Source organism: Pristiophorus japonicus, chromosome 7, assembly GCF_044704955.1.
Source record: "Pristiophorus japonicus isolate sPriJap1 chromosome 7, sPriJap1.hap1, whole genome shotgun sequence".
Classification (NCBI taxonomy): Eukaryota; Metazoa; Chordata; class Chondrichthyes; family Pristiophoridae; genus Pristiophorus; species Pristiophorus japonicus.
In genome coordinates this window covers 29,830,753-29,853,879 of record NC_091983.1, presented here as the reverse complement: position 1 = coordinate 29,853,879, position 23,127 = coordinate 29,830,753, and positions in this window count along the sequence as shown.

Sequence of the window (23,127 nt, the reverse complement as noted above, 5' to 3'; positions counted from 1 at the left end):
CTCCCCACATCCGCCCCACTCCCCACATCCGCCCCGCTCCCCTACATCCACCCCACTCCCCCACATCCGCCCCGCTCCCCACATCCGCCCCGCTCCCCTACATCCGCCTCGCTCCCCACATCCGCCTCGCTCCCCCACATCCGCCTCGCTCCCCTACATCCGCCCCACTCCCCACATCCACCTCGCTCCCCTACATCCGCCTCGCTCCCCTACATCCGCCTCGCTCCCCTACATCCGCCTCGCTCCCCTACATCCGCCCCGCTCCCCTACATCCACCTCGCTCCCCTACATCCGCCCCACTCCCCACATCCGCCCCGCTCCCCTACATCCACCTCGCTCCCCTACATCCGCCTCGCTCCCCTACATCCGCCTCGCTCCCCACATCCGCCTCGCTCCCCACATCCGCCTCGCTCCCCTACATTCGCCCCACTCCCCACATCCGCCCCGCTCCCCTACATCCACCTCGCTCCCCTACATCCGCCTCGCTCCCCTACATCCGCCTCGCTCCCCACATCCGCCTCGCTCCCCCACATCCACCTCGCTCCCCACATCCGCCTCGCTCCCCCACATCCACCTCGCTCCCCACATCCGCCTCGCTCCCCTACATTCGCCCCGCTCCTCACATCCGTCCCGCTCCCCTACATCCGCCTCGCTCCCCACATCCACATCGCTCCCCTACATTCGCCCCGCTCCTCACATCCGTCCCGCTCCCCTACATCCGCCTCGCTCCCCACATCCACATCGCTCCCCTACATCCGCCCCGCTCCCCTACATCCACCTCGCTCCCCTACATCCGTCCCGCTCCCCTACATCCGCCTCGCTCCCCTACATCCGCCCCGCTCCCCTACATCCGCCCCCCTCCCCACATCCGCCTCGCTCCCCTACATCCACCTCGCTCCCCTACATCCGTCCCGCTCCCCTACATCCGCCCCGCTCCCCTACATCCACCTCGCTCCCCACATCCGCCTCGCTCCCCACATCCGCCTCGCTCCCCACATCCGCCTCGCTCCCCCACATCCACCTCGCTCCCCACATCCGCCTCGCTCCCCACATCCGCCTCGCTCCCCCACATCCACCTCGCTCCCCACATCCGCCTCGCTCCCCCACATCCACCTCGCTCCCCACATCCGCCTCGCTCCCCTACATTCGCCCCGCTCCTCACATCCGTCCCGCTCCCCTACATCCGCCTCGCTCCCCACATCCACATCGCTCCCCTACATTCGCCCCGCTCATCACATCCGTCCCGCTCCCCTACATCCGCCTCGCTCCCCACATCCACATCGCTCCCCTACATCCGCCCCGCTCCCCTACATCCACCTTGCTCCCCTACATCCGTCCCGCTCCCCTACATCCGCCTCGCTCCCCTACATCCGCCCCGCTCCCCTACATCCGCCCCCCTCCCCACATCCGCCTCGCTCCCCTACATCCACCTCGCTCCCCTACATCCGTCCCGCTCCCCTACATCCGCCTCACTCCCCCCACATCCACCTCGCTCCCATACATCCGCCTCGCTCCCCCACATCCACCTCGCTCCCCTACATCCACCTCGCTCCCCTACATCTGCCCCGCTCCCCTACATCCGCCTTGCTCCCCCCACATTCGCCCCGCTCCCCCACATCCATCCCGCTCCCCTACATCCGCCCCGCTCCCCTACATCCGCCTCGCTCCCCCCACATCCGCCTCGATCCCCACATCCGCCCCACTCCCCCACATCCGCCTCGCTCCCCCCACATCCGCCCCGCTCCCCACATCCGCCCCACTCCCCCACATCCGCCTCGCTCCCCACATCCGCCCCACTCCCCCACATCCACCCCACTCCCCCACATCCGCCTCGCTCCCCACATCCGCCCCACTCCCCCACATCCGCCCCGCTCCCCCACATCCATCCCGCTCCCCTACATCCGCCCCACTCCCCCACATCCGCCTCGCTCCCCCCACATCCGCCCCGCTCCCCCACATCCGCCCCACTCCCCCACATCCGCCTCGCTCCCCCCACATCCGCCCCGCTCCCCACATCCGCCCCACTCCCCCACATCCGCCTCGCTCACCACATCCGCCCCACTCCCCCACATCCACCCCACTCCCCCACATCCGCCTCGCTCCCCACATCCGCCCCACTCCCCCACATCCGCCCCGCTCCCCCACATCCATCCCGCTCCCCTACATCCGCCCCACTCCCCCACATCCGCCTCGCTCCCCCCACATCCGCCCCGCTCCCCACATCCGCCCCACTCCCCCCACATCCGCCTCGCTCCCCACATCCGCCCCACTCCCCCACAGCCGCCCCGCTCCCCACATCCGCCCCACTCCCCCACATCCGCCCCACTCCCCACATCCGCCCCACTCCCCACATCCGCCCCACTCCCCCACATCCGCCTCGCTCCCCACATCCTCCCCACTCCCCCACATCCGCCTCGCTCCCCCCACATCCGCCCCGCTCCCCACATCCGCCCCACTCCCCCACATCCGCCTCGCTCCCCACATCCGCCCCACTCCCCCACATCCACCCCACTCCCCCACATCCGCCTCGCTCCCCACATCCGCCCCACTCCCCCACTTCCGCCGCTGTATTGTGGATGTGGCCGTAATGACGCAATCAGAGCGCGCACCGCTGCCGCTCCGCCCCGGAAGCTATATTCAGCGTTAAAAAAATGTTGCGGACTTTTGAAAAGTTTATCACTCTCCCTTTTGACATCTGCAGTGATTGCTAGTGGCCTGGGGGCCTCATTCTGTACTCGACAGAGGCCTCATAGTGAGGGTTGAGCCTGCAGATGCAATGGGCTCAATGTTAACAGGGGAACGCCTCGTCCACATTGTATGAGGCAGGGAGGCATGCAGGAGAAGGCGGCGCTGTCAGCAACGGATCCAGAGGCAACGGGCAAGGGAGGCAGCATGCATGGCTGCCCAACATGGAGAAGAACCTGGAGATGGCCATAGACCTCAAGGCAGAGCGGTTGACCAGGAAGGGGCTGGCGTGAGGAGGGTCAGGTACACTGACCCCATGCACCGGATAGTGGGCGAGGAGCCAGATGCTTGCCAGCAGCAACCTGCAGAGGCTGAGGAGCATCAAGAGGATGAGGGAGAAGTCAATCAGCCAGCTGCCATCAGAGGGGCCCAGCACAGACCTGGGGGAAGGAGGCCCTACTATCCAAAGATGTACCGACATCAGTTTTCCTTTCTGGAGCTAACCGATGAGCAATGTCTGCGAAGGCTCCGATTCAGGAAGGACCTCCTGAGGGAGCTGTGCACTCTCCTGTGCCTAGATCTGCAGCCTCAGACAAGGCTGAGGACAGCTCTGCGTATTGAAACAAAAGTCACCATTGCACAGACCTTCTACGCAACTGGCTCTTTGCAGTCTGCAACTGCAGATATATCGAACATCTCTCAGTTCTCCGCCCATCGCTCCATCCGGCAAGTCACAGATGCTCTGTACAGGAGAAGAGTGCAATACATTTCATTCCCGATGAAGCAGGCAGAGTGGCAGACGGGATTTGTCCGGATTGCGAGGTTCCCCAGGGTACAGGGGGCCATCGACTGCACACACGTCGCACTGAGAGCACCACAAACCCATGCTGAGATATTTATGAACAGAAAGGGATTCCACTCCCTCAACGTCCAACTGGTGTGCGACCACCAGCACAGGATCATGGCAGTCGATGCCCGGTATTCAGGCAGCAGCCACGATGCCTTCATCCTGCGCCAGAGCAGTGTGCCCACCATCTTCTCAGGCCCAAACTAGGATTGTGGATGGCTGCTAGGTGACAAGTGCTATCCCCTGTGCACTTGGCTGCTGACTCCCCTTCACAACCCCAGGACTGCAGGCAAACATGCTTACAATGACTCACATTGCAGCACCAGGTGCAGAATTGAGCACTGCATCGGGATCCTCAAGCAGAGGTTCCGTTGCCTGGACGGCTCTGATGGAGTATTGCAATACTCACCTGAACGGGTCATCGTATTCGTGGTCGTCTGCTGCACGCTTCACAACCTGGCAATTATGAGAGATCAGCCGTTGGAGGTCGATCCAGCAGTAGCACCTCAGGAGGAGGCGCAGGAGGAGGAGAAGGAGATGCAGGAGGAGGAGGAGGACCAGGAAGATGTGGAAATGTATTTTTATCTAAGCTGATACCATACGGTATTTGTGTGCCTTTTGATTAAAATGGAGTCCTGGCCCTTCCAGAACTTTCTGCATTTTAGCAGCCAGCTTATTATGAACAGCTAAACCTGCTGTTAGATGGCTGATGGTTATCAGACAGCTAGGAGACAAGTCATGCTGAGACAAGTAACCCCCCATGGTGCTCTCCTATTGTCTACACTACAGGAGTTCCATGTCACCCCACCCTTATCTTCTAGCCATTATCTCTTTCCTTTACCTCATCCATTTGAAGCAAACAGGTAAACTGACCAGGAAATGGGATAATCTGTATTCACAATACAAGACAGGTGATAGCCCATTACCTATGACTCATGGAGTAATGGCCGTTTGGCTTTCTGATAACCCTGACAAAAGGAAATATCTTGACACCATTTCAGTACCAGGATATAGTAATTAACTCTTTATCTGTATTCACTGACTGTGAGACAGAGCAATACACAGGGAGAGGCCAGAACTTTGGTTTTACTGTATAAATATCTTGTGAAGCTGTACCATTGCGGAGGTTTCATTTTGCCCTTGACTGAGTGAAACCTACCCCTTGCGAGCAAGTAAATTAAAAGGGAAACTTCCATCGGAGCTGTAAGTGTCGGAGTCATTCTTTTCTGAGGTCGAGATTTCGACAGTTATTGGAGGTTCCACCGAGATGCATACTCTCTGTTCTGTGAGTAAAACGGATACAGGCATAGTGCCTCTCCAGTGAAAGGCTTCAGTGGCCAAACAAGGTGAGCCTTTGCTCACAAGAGGTTTTCTTCACTGTTGAATCGCAGATGTAATCTGTTGTCCACAGCTGAGGTACTGCATCTACAAGACTCGGCATTTAAAAGTTAAAGGTATTTTTTTTATAACCATTTCTTTCTCAGCTCGCCAGCAGAAGAGAACAGGTTCTGGAAAAAATCTCGAGACAGCCCGGGGAAGGTTTCAGTAGGTAAGGAAGCGCTAGTCGATCGAAAAGGGTTCCAGGTTCTTATGTGATAAGATTTTTATTGTTTTTAATTCGGAAGGGGTTCTTATGTGATAAGACTATTAAAAGAAAAGAAAAAAAGAAAGCGCTAATAATCGATCGAAGGTTCTTATGTGATAAGATTTTTATTGTTTTTAATTCGGAAGGGGTTCTTATGTGACAAGACTATTAAAAAAAAAGAGCGCAATCGATCAAAGAGTTTGGGTACGGAACCTTAAGTTTTATCAGCTGTTATTAGGATAAGTTAAGGACTCGGTCTGTAGTGGCGTACAACGCAGACTGAGAATTCGTTTAGAGGTTATGATTTGTGTACTCACGGGAATATTGTTTGTTGTCCTTGTATTACTGTTGTGTGCAATACCTTTGTGAGTCATTGCCATTAGAGAAACGGGAAGAGTCACTAGGGAAAATTGTGATTCGGGAAAAAAAAACACAAGGATTGATTAAGAAAAGAAACAGTAACTGATTGATCAACTACGATTGGTTCGTGCCAACATAGCTCACACACCCAGACTGAGCCCGAATTAAGAGCCTTTTCAGGCCACGTAACGGCCAGGAGAAGTGGGCGTAGAGAACTCGGTTGGCCGAAAGGATTGTGAGATCAGAAACTGTGGGAAAATCTTAATCATCCAGAATGGGTGCCGGAGCAAGTTAAAACACCACAAAAGGCACACCAGCCTATGTCATGCTCTAGAATTGTGGTCAGTCTTCAATTGACCAAAGAAACAAAAACCAGTAAAGTGGACTAAGGGTGAAAACAGGCCATTTCCACCCGATGGTTCATTTAATTTAGAGAGAACAACGTGTCTAGAGGAATGTCTTATAAACAGAGATCCAGGTAGAAAAAAAAAGGAAAGTAATAGAAAAGGCCTGGGTTCCGATTCTTCAAGTCCATGTAAAATTAACAGAGGAAGTAAATCAAATGAAAAAAAAAAGAGAACCTGATAGTGACTTATGAAAAAAAAATGAAGCTAGTAAAAGAAAAAGCTTTATTGAATGGAGAGAGACTTGTGAATGTCTTGTCTTTGAATGAGAGTGCGTGAATGTCTTGTCTTTGAATGAGAGTGCTTCTGTCTTTTTTCCTTGTGTCTGGAAACCTGTTTGGAAAAGTTGTGGAGCTGCCTGTTTGTTTTAGCTCCACCCACTTTTTCAAACAAAGTGAAGTTTTTTTTAACCCTTCATAGTGTTGTCCTGTATGTGGGAAGTTTAAGACATTTTAAGTTAGAAGCGCAGGTGTGGATTTATTCGGATGAGAGGTTACAGAGCTAGGAAATGCACAAAGGGATAGGTTTGTTGAGACATGGTCCCGGTGGTTAAAAGTTGTAATGCCTTTTTTTTTTTTTTAAAAGCCTTTGTGGGTCTCTCGAGGTGCAGGCTGGGGGAGTACACTCTCATTGTCCTTGGTGTAAAATCTTGGTACAAAAGCTTCTAACTCAGTAGGAGGATTTTTTTGGATAAAGAGTGGCAGTACAATAATTGAATTGGGATTTTGAGATATTTCAGGTGATCTCCTTGATCAACATTTTGAGTGTATTGGAAAAATCTTGGGTTTGGAAGCCTTTTAATAAGATTAGAAAACAAGTACTTTACATTCTGTGATCTGTGAATCACTATAAGCATAAATGAGAAGTCCGTGTAACACACAGATTCGTCCAGTTCAGAAGCCCACACAAATGGAGGTTTGTCCATGACCTACGAGCTGTGAATGAATCTACTATATTCTCACAATGCTTAAAGGATGTGGAATGAAGTATTCCGGAATGCTTTCCAGAATCTTAAACAGTCCCTCACTTCAGCACCAGCCTTGGGATTACCAGATTACACTAAGCTATTCAACTTATTTGTGCATCACAAGTCGGGTTTTGCACAATCTGTTTTGACTCAGTTACATGGGGACAGGCAGCGACCGGTAGCGTATTTCAGTACCCAACTAGACCCAGTGGCACGCGGACTACCAGGATGGCTTCCTTTGTTGGCAGCAGCTTATTATGCTATGCAACAGGCTCAGACAATCAAAAATGCAGAACAAGTGGAAAATCTCCTGCGAGCCATTCAATGCCCCTTAAAACTTGCCATTATCAAATACCAAGCACATACAGGCCAGTCGAATGAGGTGGCACTTGGGAATGCCAGAGCTGATAATGCAGCTAAGTCAGCAGCTCTGTCGAAAGGGGGGATGCAGGTGTCATTGTTCCCACTAAGGAAAAATAATTGCTCAGACCCGCCACCCACTATTAATGACGTGCTGGCCTTTCAGACACAGGCCAGTACGGAGGAGGTGGTGACCTGGACGAAGGATCAATGTTATAAAAATCCAGAAGGAATATGGGTTCACCATGACGGCCGCGTGGTGGCCCCTAGATCCTTACTTCCATGGATTGCCCGATGTGTTCATACATTCACACATGCAGGCAAAGGGGGGATTGGCAGATTATATTTTGGCAACTTGGTATGCACCAGGCATTTCGGCAATTACAAAACAAATCTGTGAAAATTGTGTTACCTGTCAGACAATGAATCCGGGTAAGACGGAAAAAGTAGAATCTGCCTCCCACCCAAATCCAGTCGGGCCTTTTGTACATTTACAAATGGATTTTATTGAATTACCTATGTGTATGGGATTCAAGTATGTATTAGTTATTGTAGATGTGTTCTCTAGATGGATTGAAGCCTTTCCATGTAAAAAGGCCGATGCCACTACTGTTGCTAAAAGTTTGTTAAAAGAAATTGTACCGCGCTTCGGAATCCCTGCTAAGCTTTCCAGTGATAACGGGTCACATTTCACGGGAACTGTCACAAGAGAAATGTGTAAAGCTTTACAGATTAATCAACGTTTTCATTGCAGTTATCATCCACAATCAGCTGGACTTGTTGAAAGATATAATGGAATGCTTAAAAATAAGCTGGCAAAACTATGCAATGACACTGGACTGAAATGGACAGAACTGCTGCCCTTAGCTTTGATGGTAATGCGATCTGCAACCAACAGAACAACAGGCCTGTCACCGCATGAGATAGTTATGGGACGTCCCCAACGACTACCTTTTACAGCACCATTTACTGCAAAACAGATGGACATCCACAAAATGGAGGAAAATATGTTGAATTATTGTATTGCACTAACCAAATGTATTTCCAGCTTTCATTCACAGGTAAAGGAAGCCCAAGTCAAGCCAGCGGAAGGGAAGTGTCATAACCTGGAGCCAGGGGAATTCGTTTACATCAAGATTTTTAAAAGGAAAAGCAGTCTACAGCCAAGATTCGAAGGACCATACCAGGTCTTGCTGGCGACCAATACTGCAATCAAGGTAAAGGAAAGACCAACATGGATCCACGCATCCCATTGCAAACGGGCACCCGACCAGGAGGAAGGGACGAAGGAATCAGAGGAACAGAAAAAGGAAGACTGAATAAGGAACTGTATGGACTATGGGGACTGATGGTGCTGGGATTGACAGGGTTTTACTTCACATTATTGATTACACCAGGGGTACAAACCCACCACCGAAGGGAATTGCACGTAAACGTATTTATGGCACTGAGTCATAGGTATGCTCAAGAAAGAAACTTGTCGAGTTGCTGGATATGCTCCCATGTACCGGTCCACTCCAGGGGGGGTATTCCCCTGAGATCTGTCCCGTTTAACGAATCAGAAATGGTAGAATGGTTGACAGTGCAAAACAGGACAAACCTAACTAAGGGGCCAGAAACGAAGGAGCAAACAGAATGGAGGTCGGCAGGGTATAAACTTACAGCCTTCCAGGGATTGTACCAGCCCAATTATGATAATAACCATCAGCCTCCCTTCCTAAGCATTACTCCCAGAATAAGAAATCCTGAGGGTATAATATGCCTAGTGAGTAATGAGACAAAAGAACCAGAAATGGGACGCAGCAAGTGTTCCCAAATGATTAAATGGCAAGCCACAACTAATCCGACTGAGAGAAAGATAGCAACCGTTGGCTGGACAACGGTCCATAACAAAGCCCCAGGTGAAGGGTGGGAAGGTGAGACCACTCGAGTAGGGACAGTGCGAAAGGACCAGGAGCTGACGTCCTATAATTGCACCTACTTTATTTGTGGCCATAAAGCCTACCCATGGTTACCAGCCAACTGGACAGGGTCCTGTTACTTAGGATATGTGGTACCCCTTATCAGATCAGTAAGGACTCTAAGGGAGGCCTATGGAAGCCACAGATTTAAACGGGATTTAACGTGGCTAAACGGAATATTCAAGGTAATGGTGCCACCCTATGGAATAGCATCGACCGAATGGCAGTTACGGGAACTGGCTAACTTAGTAGAATCAGTAGCCAACGCAACTTCCCAAGCCTTTGAAGGGATAAATGACGAAATGGTAGCTATTCGAACAGTGGCTCTCCAAAATCGTTTGGCCTTAGATTATCTCCTAGCCAAGGAGGGAGGGACATGCGCATTAATAGGTGAAGAATGCTGTACATATATCCCAGATAAATCAGAAGATATCGGCAGTCTAGCTGAAAACATCAGGAAAAAGGTAATAGAGTATAAACAGACAGTTGGCCAGGACGGTATCACCTTGTGGGGTTGGGCATCAGGATGGTTGGGAGCCCTGTGGAAATCTGTGGTACAGGGTTTGATCATATTCCTGCTGATAGTCTTCGCCCTGTATCTATTATTTGTCGTCATTAAGTGTTGCTGTGCCAGGGTTGGAGAAACTATGTTACCTACCGAGACCACGGCTAGAGTTATGGTAGCAACAACTGCTGAAGGCTCTTGTGTAGAAATGGAAATGGAGAGACTGTACAAGATCAGTATGGATTGAGTTGTCCTTGTGAAGGACAAAATGGGGGAATGTGGAAATGTATTTTTATCCAAGCTGATACCAAACGGTATTTGTGTGCCTTTTGATTAAAATGGAGTCCTGGCCCTTCCAGAACTTTCTGCATTTTAGCAGCCAGCTTATTATGAACAGCTAAACCTGCTGTTAGATGGCTGATGGTTATCAGACAGCTAGGAGACAAGTCATGCTGAGACAAGTAACCCCCCATGGTGCTCTCCTATTGTCTACACTACAGGAGTTCCATGTCACCCCACCCTTATCTTCTAGCCATTATCTCTTTCCTTTACCTCATCCATTTGAAGCAAACAGGTAAACTGACCAGGAAATGGGATAATCTGTATTCACAATACAAGACAGGTGATAGCCCATTACCTATGACTCATGGAGTAATGGCCGTTTGGCTTTCTGATAACCCTGACAAAAGGAAATATCTTGACACCATTTCAGTACCAGGATATAGTAATTAACTCTTTATCTGTATTCACTGACTGTGAGACAGAGCAATACACAGGGAGAGGCCAGAACTTTGGTTTTACTGTATAAATATCTTGTGAAGCTGTACCATTGCGGAGGTTTCATTTTGCCCTTGACTGAGTGAAACCTACCCCTTGCGAGCAAGTAAATTAAAAGGGAAACTTCCATCGGAGCTGTAAGTGTCGGAGTCATTCTTTTCTGAGGTCGAGATTTCGACAAAGAGGAGGAGGAGGAGGAGCAGGATGCACATCACCAGCCGCCCAGGAGGCATTGTCGCCATCCCAACCCTGCAAGAGAAGTGCAGACCATCTCATTGCTGCTCGTTTCCGCTGAGTTAATGCCCACATCACCTTTCAGCTTTGCTTTTCCATGGCCATCCCAATGAGTCCTTTCATACATCATTGGGCCCCATCAAATCATACACCTGCCCAGATATACTGACATAAAATAAAGATTTATTACATAATAAACAACGGTGCAACAAACATACACAACATAATTTCTCACACTTGTGCATCTCCTTGTAACCCATTTTACACAAACCTATCCAATGACTATGCCGCAGTGTCTCCCCTGTGGCTGCCTCATGGCTCTGGGAAGGCTGCTGTGTTTCCTGTGTGGAAGCTGCAGATGTCCTTCTAGGATGCCCTCGACCAGTTCTGGCCCTGGAGACTGGTCAGCACCCTCCTTGGAGGGTTCAGTCAGCCTTGGCTCAGGTGACTCCATGCTTAATAAGAACATAAGAAATAGGAGCTGGAGTAGGCCATACGGCACCTCAAGCCTGCTCTGCCAGTAAATAAGATCATGGCTGATCTGATCATGGACTCAGGTTCACTTCCCTGCCCGCTCCCCATAACCCCTTATTACCTGATCGGTTAAGAAATTGTCAATCTCTGTCATAAATATTTAATGACCCGGCTTCCACAGTTCTCTGAGGCAGCGAATTCCACAGATTTACAACCCTCTGGGAGAAGAAATTCCTCCTCGTCTCAGTTTATTCTAAGATTATGTTCTAGTCTCCCCCATCAGTGGAAACATCCTCTCTGCATTACCTTGTCAAGCCCCCTCATAATCTTATATGTTTCGAAGAGATCACCTCTCATTCTTTTGAATTCCAATGAGTAGAGGCCCAACCTACTCAACCTTTCCTCATAAGTCAATTCCCTCATCTCCGGAATCAACCTAGTGAACCTTCTTTGAAATGCCTCCAAAGCAAGTATATCCTTTCTTAAATATGGAAACCAAAACTGTACGCAGTATTCCGGGTGTGGCCTCACCAATGCCCTATATAGCTGTAGCAAAATTTCCCTGCTTTTGTACTCCATCCTCTTTGCAGTAAAGGCCAAGATTCCATTGGCCTTCCTGATCACTTGCTGTACCTGCATACTAATCTTTTGTGTTTCATGCACCAGGACCACCAGGTCTTGCTGTAATGCAGCACTTTGCAATTTTTCTCCATTTAAATAATAACTTGCTCCTCAATGTTTTCTGCCAAAGTGCATAACCCCACACTTTACAACATTATACTCCATCTGCCAAATTGTTGCCTACTTACCTAGCCTGTTTATGTCCTTTTGCAGGTTTTTTTGTGTCCTCCAACACATTGCTTTTCCTCCCATCTTTGTATCATCAGCAAACTTGGCTACGTTACACTCAGTCCCTTCTTCCAAGTCGTTAATATAGATTGTAAGTATAGATTGCTTGGAGGCAGTGGTGGAGTGACAGGTCTGGGGCCAGGAATGGTGTGATCCTGAGAGAGCACATCATCAAGATCCTGGTCTGAGGAGCTTGCGTCACTCTCAAGGGGCAGCACACCACCACTGGAACCAATCTGAGGGATCTGAGGGCGGTACTGTGGCACCACACCAGAAGGTCCCCCATGGCCCGTGGTGGACCCAGTCGCGAAGGCAGCACTGAGGTGTCGGGTGGCATCCAGCTGAGACTGCACGAGAACAGCCAGAGTCTCAAAGCCACCAGAGATGACAGCAGTAAAAGCATTCTGAGCTACGAGGGCTGCGGCCATATTCTCCAAAGCAGCACTGATACACTTGTTCCCTTGTGCCTGTGCTGTAATGGCAGTTGCCACATCACCTACGAGTCACAACATCACAGCTGGATCCGTACGGTCTCTCTGGGAGTCCACCATCGCCTGCACACTGGGCAATGATGGACTCCATGGAGCGCGCAGAGCTGTCGACAAAGTGGGAGGCATACTCCTCCATGCTTCTTACCACTTCCCACAGCCTGTCCAGCACCCTTGCCACTGCCCCCAACATCTGGGAATGCATGGCCTCCACCCTTCTTTCATAAGCCCCAACATCGATGGGCTCGTCTGAGTCCTCCTCAGCAGGACTCCGGTGCGGACACGTCCCCCGGAGAGATGGCACCCGAGGTTTTCTCTGTCCGTCATCATGCTGCAGCCCGCCAGGGCCCAGTGAAGACTCCTCTGCTATCTCTACTAGATCTGACCGCGTACTCCCAGTACTTGAGCTGGCAGATGTGACCGTAGGAAGCAGTGGCCCAATGCTGACAGCATTGTCCTCCTCTTCCTCTACCTCATCTGAGATGGTGCCAACAGATGGAGTGGCCTCTAGGCTTCCATCCAGGCTACAGCCCCCAATTTCCTCCAGGGTGTCAGGATCACCATTGTTGTCATTGCCTTTAAGGCTGTCCTCCAGGCCTCACTTCTCAGTCTCCAGTTCATCCTCTCCCTGGCCTTGGCTACCACTGCCTTCAAAGCTGTCATCCTGCATTGCCCTCCCACTTGCACCAGCACTAGGACCCACGCCTTGGCTCTCACTCGGCCTCTCATCTGCAAGCATAAATGGCACAATGGCTGCGGTGAGGGGGAGGTAGGGAATTGACTCATGGAGGCTGCAACTAGGACACTTGCAGAAGGAAAGGCACAGTAGGTGCTGGTGCTTTCAGGGAGAGATAGCATAAAAGGAGTGCCTTCACTTACCCATGCTGGCCGCAGGGTGATCGCCAGTACTGGAGGCCACAGGGAAGGCAGCATGTCTGCCTACTAGCACCTCCACCCTCTCCTCCAGAGGCAACAGGATCTGAAGCTAAGCCTCACCACCACCAGTCCTCCTTTGCTCCATCCGGTTCTGCACAACCTTGGCCTGCAAAACAAAGAATGGTTGGTGAGTAGAAGTTTCATGAGGCCTCAAAAATGAGTGCACAAGTGTGTGTCCCTGACATGCAGCTGTAACTGCGACATGAAAGGGAGCCTCCATTGTGAGAACACACACATACATACAGGCCTGAACAGTGAAATGCTGCTTCAGTGACTATATAGTGAAGCTGGGAAATAAGAGAAGGATGAAGGAGAGGCTCGCTGATGGAAGGTCAGCAGTTGGTGGAACAGGTTCTCACTTTCATCAGACGGATGATGTCATTCATCCTTTTTCTGCACGGGGTGGCCATCCGGTCGTGGATGGAGGTCCCGGAAACCTCCACAGCAATCTCCCTCCAGGCATTGGTGAAGACCTCGCGAGTCGGTCTGCCTGTGTCAGGGTACAGCACTCGCCTCCTTCCCTCCACAGCCTACATTAGTGTCTCCAGTTCTGCATCTGAAAAAAGGGTTGCCCTCCTTGCTAAAGGGTCCAGCAGGTCCAGCAGCCATGACCTTCACTCCAAAGCTTTCCCTCCTCAGGGCCTAGCTGCAAACCATGGCCTTTAAGAGGGCCAGGGAACGCTGGCTCATTAAGACTAAATCAAGAGAAGGTGAATTTCCTCGTGCAAGCTCCGCTCCGAACTCCCCAGCCACACCGCTGCAAAGTGTCAATTCCGCTGGATGCCATTTTTTTTTTTAAATTGCTGAATTTTGATCGAGTGGCCGCCACAACCATTGCGGCGGTAATGGTGGCCAAAAAGCAGTCGGTGCGTTCCATTTGGGGCGGACTTGAATTTTGGCCCCTATTTGTCTTGCAGTGAAACCTACATATTAAAAATAAAGCCTGACTTCAGCAGGATTAATTTATGTGAAGTGTTTCATTGAAGGTGCATGTTCAGCCATGAACTCATTGAATGGCGGTGCAGGCTAGAAGGGCCGAATGGCCTACTCCTGCACCTATTTTCTATGTCTATGTTTCTAAGGTCTTGAACTAAATCAGAAATAAGCATAAAGATAGCACCGGGTGCAGATCCCGCATCTAACCTAACTTCTACGGTCTGCGTGGCGTCTGTCTGAGCTGCTGGCTGTGAGACTTGGGTGAAGTGATGGTACATCTTTATGATCGCTCTCATCCTGTTCCTCCACTGGTTCCAGTGGTTCCGTCCACATTCCGTGGAGCTGAAATGAGAAAGAGGTAAGCGTTAGTTATTATGTGAGGGAGAGCAGAGAGGATGGTGGGTGTGGAAAGCACCTGCAGCTTGTCATGTAGAGTGTGTGAGGTGAGGGAGAAATCAGTAGAAACAGAGAAGATTAGACACAAAGAGACCCTGCTCAGTATGTTGGCAGTGGCCACAGGCTCCAGTCTGACCCTCCCCATCACTGCCAGCAAGCTATCTTTAAAGGAGGACAACATGTATGTCACGCTGGTCCCCCACCCATGGTAGGGTGGTAGAGAGTTGAGCACATAATCTAGGCTCACACTTCGGTACTGAGGGAATGCTGCACTGTCAGAGGTGCCATTTTTCTGATGAGATGTTAATCTGAGGCTGTGTCGACCCTCTCGGGTGGATGTTAAAGATGACATGACAGTATGCGTTCCTTCCTTCCTTCCTTCCATGAGAGTCATACAAATCAAGAAAGTCCCATTCGGATGAAAATAGTCCCAAATTCAGTAGCTGGTCAGTAGCTGAGTTAAATGTTCTTAGCTGGGGGGAAAATTGGGCTCAGCAACTACTCTCAGTGCCCAGACTGAAGGCACAAAAATCAGCTCGGGTTCCCACTCTTAATTGCCGTCCAGTGGCTCCTCCTGGGGATGTGAATGTGTAAACACCAGCTGAGAACAGAGTTAAGCTTGGTTGGGAAGCCCCATGGTCAAGTAGGCTACTGCCACTAAATATCTCGGCATCCACATGAAGACTGGCCACTAGGGCAAAGTACTGAAGGCTTACTGACACCTGTGCAACCAAAGTGCAAAAGATTCAGCACCTTCAGGTGTGGGAGGAGGATACTAGAAAATAAAGAAGGAGTAAGGATGATTTTCCAGCCGCCCCCACTGCCCTCCCCCCGTCCCCCCGCCCCCAGCACTGTACAGGTGCAAAGTGCCTGAAGTGCACTATGCCTATCCAGCTATCCAACCTGAACTGTAGTTCAAGTCAATGAATCTGGATAATCTCCAAGTCCACAATTCAGCTGCAACTTGGCCTGGACAGATGCCGCGTACTTCAGGCACATCAGCCCATTAGCATGAGTTGGGTGGAAAGCCATCCCCTAACATAGAAACATAGAAAATAGGAGCAGTAGTAGGCCATTTGGCTCTTCGAGTCTGTACCGCCATTCAATATGAGCATGGCTGATCCTCTATCTCAACACCATATTCCCACTTTCTCCCCATACCCCTTGATGCCTTTTGTTTCTAGAAATCTATCTATCTCCCTTTTAAATATATTCAGTGACTTGGCCTCCACAGCTTTCCGTGGTAGAGAATTCCACAGGTTCACCACCCTCTGAGTGAAAAAATTTCTCCTCATCTCGGTCCTAAATTTCCTACCCCGTATCCTGAGACTGTGACCCCTTGTTCTAGACTTCCCAGCCCGGGGGGAAACATCCTCCTCGCATCCAGTCGATCCAACCCAGTCAGAATTTTATATGTTTCAATACTTCTCCCGCCCCCACTTCACGTAACTCTCCCACTTACCAAACTCTTGTTTTCTCACTCTGAGCTGAAGCACTAACAGGGCTCTAAGCTGTCAAAAGGAGGACTGAAAAGGAGTGCCACTGCAGGCTTGTGCACCATCCTCAGGACCCACCAGCTGCCACTGGTGAGTAGCATTGAAATGGCCCCAAGCCCCAGAGATCTGGTTGGGTGAGCATGAATTTTGTTCTTACTTATTGTTGGGGTCCTCTTTGTGTTGTTGCAGTGCCCCCTCAGACATTTGATTCTCAGGAGGTGCTCGACGCAAGCCTACTCCCAGCTTCTTCAGGCACCTTGTCCTGCTTCATTAGTGTCAGCGTATTCGGCCTGCGGTATTGCAGGCACAGGTCCTGATTTGCCTCGGGGAAATGCCCCGTTTTTCTGGGTCTCTTCCCCCCTTTTCATTGAGGGCAAATATTGTTCCTGCACAAATGGTGGGTGGGAGGCAGATGCAGGGAAGGTGTGATACAAATGGTTTCTTTTACTCCACTCATATGACCATTTACTCCCATTTAGGATTTACATTAATCATTTAATTTGCAGCATTCGCTTCTGCATCAGTTGGGAAAGGATTTGCCCCTGAAAATCCTGCGACTTGAAAGAATCCTCACGTATGCACCAGCTGATCTTACTGATGCAGCAATGGACCTGATGCCATGGGAAGTGAGAGTAAGAAGGTTATACTGCTTGGTACTGAAGAGCATCTTCTGGTACAGCAGTGGGCAGAACTTGGTCACAGCTCTTTTTTTTAATGTATTTGTTCTTGTGATGAGCAACACACAGGATTTATTGACCAGTCTAAGTGCATTAAGAGTCAACAGCTTAGTGTAGAACTAGAGCCACATGTAGGCCAGAGCGGGTAGGCGTCCCTTCCCTGCAATTCAGCAAATTCTATGGTTACTTTTCACATCTTACAATGGTAGGATTTGAACTCATGACCTCTGGGCTGCTACACACAATACAATAGACACAAGGCCACTGTAGCCCGTTATGTGTGATTATTGCTGTCTGTAGATTGGATATGTTAACTTATGACATCATTAAGTTAAGATGCAGTGAATTGAAGTATGGGTTGCACTTAATACAGGAAAATAGTCTGAAGTGCTTCTATAGGGAAATAGGGCCTTCAATCTCAAGGGCAATTAGGGTGACGCCCACATCCCAGAACTAATAATAAAATAAATCCCTTAAGGTTTCTTTCATAACACCTACACCTCTTTGATTAGAGAGCCAATTTGATTTGTTGTGGAACTTGAATGCTGTGAAGACTCTATAGAAGATATCTGCTTTTTCGTTACCGTTATTTCTACCCAATCTATCTCTTAAAGAAAATATCAGAACACTCATCAACATGACAAGACTTAGTTTAATTGGATATATGTAGATAGACGCCAGCATCTGTGCACATAGAGGCTGAACTCCAGGACATAATCAACGTATTTACTGAGACGTACGAAAGCGTGGGCCTTATGCTAAACATCCATAAGACAAGGTCCTCCACCAGCCTGTCCTCACCGCACAGCACTGCCCCCCAGACATCAAAATCCACGGCGCGGCCCTGGACAATGTGGACCATTTCCCATACCTCTGGAGCCTCTTATCAACAAGAGCAGACATTGACGACGAGATTCAACACCGCCTCCAGTGCGCCAGTGCAGCCTTCGGCCGCCTTTGGAAAAGAGTGTTTGAAGACCAGGCCCTCAAATCTACCACCAAGCTCATGGTCTACAGGGCTGCAGCAATAACCGCCCTCCTGTATGGATCAAAGGAATGGACCATGTTCAGTAGACACCTCAAGTTGCTCGAGAAATACCACCAACGATGTCTCCGCAAGATCCTACAAATCCCCTGGGAGGACAGACGCACCAACATTAGCGCCCTCGACCAGGCCAACATCTCCAGTATTGAAGCACTGACCACACTTGATCAGCTCCGTTGGGCGGGCCACATTGTTCACATGCCAGACACGAGACTCCCAAAGCAAGTGCTCTACTTGGAACTCCTTCACAGCAAACGAGCCAAAGGTGGGCAGCGGAAACGTTACAAGGACATCCTCAAAGTCTCCCTGATAAAGTGCGACATCCCCACTGACACCTGGAAGTCTCTGGCCAAAGACTGCCCTAAGTGGAGGAAGTGCACCTGGGAGGGCACTGAGCATCTCGAGTCTCATCAGCGAGAGCTTGCAGAAACCAAGCGCAGGCAGCGGAAAGAGCGTGCGGCAAACCTGTCCCACCCTCCCTTACCCTCAACGGCTATCTGTTCCACCAGGGACAGAGACTGTGGTTCTTGTATTGGACTGTTCAGCCACCTAAGAACTCATGTTAAGAGTGGAAGCAAGTCTTCCTCGATTCCGAGGGACTGTCTATGATGATGATGAGATAACCAGATATTGACTTACTGCTCTTGGGATCCACTATCGAGCAGAATGATTAAATAAATGTAGTGCAGCTACAGCAGCTGTCGCAACTAATTAAGTATAATGTGGTTTATAAAACAGAAGATGCCATATGAATTCTGGTGTGTGATGCCACATTTTAAAAAGTAAGTGGAGCCAAGCATCAAGTGACAAGTTACAAGGCTCTTCGACTTGAGTTGTTTGAATACAATATCATACCAGGTCCGATATACTGTTTCCGTTGCACTGTGGATAACTTTAGTGTTTGTTAATGTTGAAATGTTCATTTGGAAAAAGATTTAAAACAAATAACATCCATCATCAAGGAGAAAATTGTCAGCTGGTTTTACATTCTAGACGATGTATAAAGTGGGTTACTGATTATATTGCTGATTTGATACCGGCCCAGACCAATTTCACCCCCAGGTGAGTTTAGTTGTCTACATTTGTGGGGAGAAATTCGGTATCGCCCCGTTTTGGGGTGTAACAGTCGGGAAGCGCTCCACTTCCTTCTTGGGATGCTAACAGAGTGGACGCCTCGGCAATGCTGCTGTCTGATCCAAGGGGCCCTTCCCTCACTTAAAAGGAAGAGCCCATGCTGCCAACTCTGCAGAAGAATAAGGGACCTACCTGGATCACCATGCAGCATGGATCAGCCCAGCTGAGTGATCGCGGCCAGGATCCCGCTAAGAAAACGGAGCTGCAGGGGGAAACCCTAGTACGTTTTTTTTGTATTTTCCATCGACATCTTGCCTTGAATATTCGCCCCAGTTTCGGCTGGCAGCCTGAGTTGCTCCCCCAGCAGCTGTCAGTGCTTTCACCCGGCGCTGTTGCAGGGGGCGAAAGTGAATTTCGGGGCCGGAGCGTTAACGGGGCGATGTGCGCGGTGATGACGTCACGATCTCCGGGTGCAGGTGATCGGGGTGCAAAGCTATAGAGTCGCCGCTAAACCCCCGCCCAATATGGCGGGAGTCGTTGCCAGGGGGCGCTAACAGGAGGCATCATATTTCTAGCCCTTGGGCTTTTATGTCTGCATTTAATGTCAGCCGTAGCTCAGTGGGTAGCACTCTCGCCTCTGAGTCAGAAGGTTGTGGGTTCAAGTCCCACTGCAGAGACTTGAACACATAAATCTAGGCTGACACTCTAGTGCAGTGCTGATAGGCGCTGCATTGTCGGAGGTGTTGTCTTTCAGATGAGACATTAAACTGAGGCCCCATCTGCTCTCTCAGGTGGACATATAAGATCCCATGGCACTATTCTGAAGAAGAACAGTGGAGTTATCGCCGGTGTCCTGGCCAATATTTATCCCTCAATCAACATCACCAAAAAGCAGGAGATCACATGACTTCAGTTGGGGTGGAGTGTAGAATGTTTCAGTATAAGGGGTGTCGCAGTTGTGTGAGGCGGACTGTTTGGGCTGGGTGTTCTTTGCCTTTCCGTCATTGTCCATGGGTTTATATGTAACCTTTAGGGCTGCTGACCAAGGGCTGTGTGGCTCTTTGTCGGCCGGCGCGGACACGATGGGCCGAAGTGGCCTCCTTCTGCACTGTAAATTTCTATGTTTCTATTATCACATTGTTGTTTGTGGGAGCTTGCTGTTCATAATGTGGCTGCGGTGCTTCCTACGTTCCAACAGTGACTACACTTCAAATGTACTTCATTGATTGTAAAGCGCTTTGGGATGTCGTGAGGTTGTGAAAGGAGCTATAGAAATGCAAGTCTTTCCTTTGGAGCCAACATTGGAATGACCTGGTGCTGAACATATTCCTGTTTGGAATTTTAAAACACTAGGGGGGAGAAATTGATCATCACCCCAATTTGGGGCGGTAACTTTTGAGAGGCAGGAAACATAGCACCAGGTGCTAATGTTTCTCCGCTCTGAAAACATTGGCTTTAGCACTCCAGGAAAGAAGTGGAGTGCTAAATAAAGCTAAATAAAGCGCTTCACTTCCTTCTTGAAGCGCTAACACAGCGCACACTTCAGGAGTGCTGCACACTGGGCCGTGCAACGCTGCCATGTACAAAGGGCCCCCTCGCAGCAGGCTCTGCAATTTAAAACTCACCTACCTGGAGCACCATGGAGCAGGGGTGCCGCGCGATCAGCCCGACACTCAAGCAGAGTGCTGGGCTGAGTGATTGTAGGCAGGACCCAGCGAAGAAAATGGAAGGAAACGTCAGCAGCAAAGGTAAGTTTTTTTAAAAATTTACCTCGGCCACCTCGCCTTTAATCATCGCTCCGGCAGCGACCGGTCGCCCGATCCATGCCTTCTGCAGCTGCCGATGTTTTCGCCCGGCGCTGTTGCAGTGGGTGAAAGTGAATTTCAGGTCCGGGGCGCCAACGAGGTGATGCGCATGACATGGACTTCACGAGCTCCGGGCACAGGGGATCGGGACGCATCACCGCAGCGCTAGCGCTAAACTCCCACCCAATATGGCGGGAGACATTGTCAGCGACCTGGGAGGTGCAAATGATCTAATTTCTAGGCCTGGAGATTGATCTGGTCACATTATAGATTCAACCAGGTCAATCATTCAAGTTTGGACTTCCATTTGGCTGGAAATAAATCTATAAAACAATGAAAGGAAGGGCTTTGCTGTATTTTTCATGCTGGAATTTCAATGGAGAAGAGTGACATCAGGGTTGAGATACCACATGATTTACCTCATGACTGTTGAATATAACCCTGTGAGAAAGATGTATCACAGTAGTATGATTTGAAGCTACAAATTAAAGTTAAAGTAACAATTCAAAGTTGAAAAAATCTTTGTGCAGAATAATATTCTTTATATAATATTTTTATCTAAATTTTCTCACATCTTCACCTGAAAACATTGATTATTAGTGGACTAATGCATTTCGTGGTGATATTCAATTGCCTATTTTAATAGTCACTAACTTGTTTAAAAGAAATTGGTTGCTATCTCTGTTAAGATAATGTACAAAGGGAACTGCATACAAAAGGGTTAATGTTTGGATACCTTTGTTAAAATGGAATTTTAATCACCTGAAATGTGATCTGCGAAATGTTATGAAGGGTGATAGCCATATACTTACTGCTGCTTCTCAGTCACACCATTGTTCCTTCACTTACTGTTTCAAAACTAGTGGTGAGGGGCAACAGAAACGTGTGCGAAACTCTTGTTTCCTCTTTACGTGACATTGTGAGTTGGCTCCAGAGCGTGATGAAAGGATACCAAGCAATCATAGCTAAAAGCAGCCACAGGACTGGAGCGACTGGAGCGACCCTGCATGCCAACTGGAAGTGAATGCGCAATCGTGGCGAGCAGCCTCCAAGAGGACAAAAAGAAATGGAAGAAAATTGGAAAGCACAATAAAAAAAACCCTGTGGGAAGGCAAAATGTAGCACCTGTGAGAAACTGCATGCACTGAATAGGATAATATAATTTGCTGTTTGGGGAACTTCTAATAAATGATTTACTTTTGGTAAATAAAAATAATTATTTTGGTAAACATATTCAGTAAAATATTCAGTGTAAAAGCAAGAAATGAATATCACTTATTTTAACTGGCAACTTGTGCGCTTGGAAGGAGGGGGAAGGAAATAGCGGATTGGTACCATTAATTATTTTGAAGTAAAAAGGAATAAAGAAGGTAGGAAGCTGAAAACGATACATGGGCAGTAAAACTGTTGCTTTGAGTTATTTATTTATTTATCTTGTTGGGAATAGATTGGTTTTTTTTATGTGGTTATGGACCGACATGAAGCAAACTCGGACATATTGAAGGCACCATACAAGTGATTATTAATGATATAACAGGGGAATCTAGGTCTGTGCGATTGGAATGTGTCCATAATATCAAACAGAACACAGAATTGTGAAGTGCTAAAAATGATCATGCAGAGCAACAGGCCACAGGAATGCAAATCATCCGTTGAGCCAAAAGCAGAAACTAGCAGGTGGGCTGCCCCCTTCATCTGAAGTCAATACCCTTCGCAGTTGTAGCCATCAGCACATCTGGTAAGACTGATTACTACTTTCAATTAAATGAAACACAGTCACTTGGTGCATTTCTGTGCAATAAAACCACACGGTTAAAAAAAAAGGAATTCTATGTGCAAATATCCTGCGTTCTGTTGAAGGGGAGCAGCAGGCAGTTTCTCTAACTTAATGAAAAAAGCTTTGTTTTCCTGTTCTAAGATCACGTTTGCCAGATAAATTATGGTGTTTTCTTGTGGCTGGGCACCACATGTGCTTCCCATTGAGCTAATGATAGCATTAAATGGTGGTACAGGAAAAACTGTTTAACTTTATAATCCTTTTAAAATGGCGCAAACGTACACACGGACACTGTGCAGGGAGTCACAGCGGCATAACTCAGTTGAGCGGCGAATGTCAGTGAAACCCGAACATAAAGTGAACTCTTATCCTAGCATCTGTTATTTTATGCAACGTACACTGCACTGACCTTGAAAGTTTTAGGCAAAAGAAAGGATTAGTTAATGTGTACCAGTTATGGTTGTACAGCTGACAAGTTAAGTAACATGA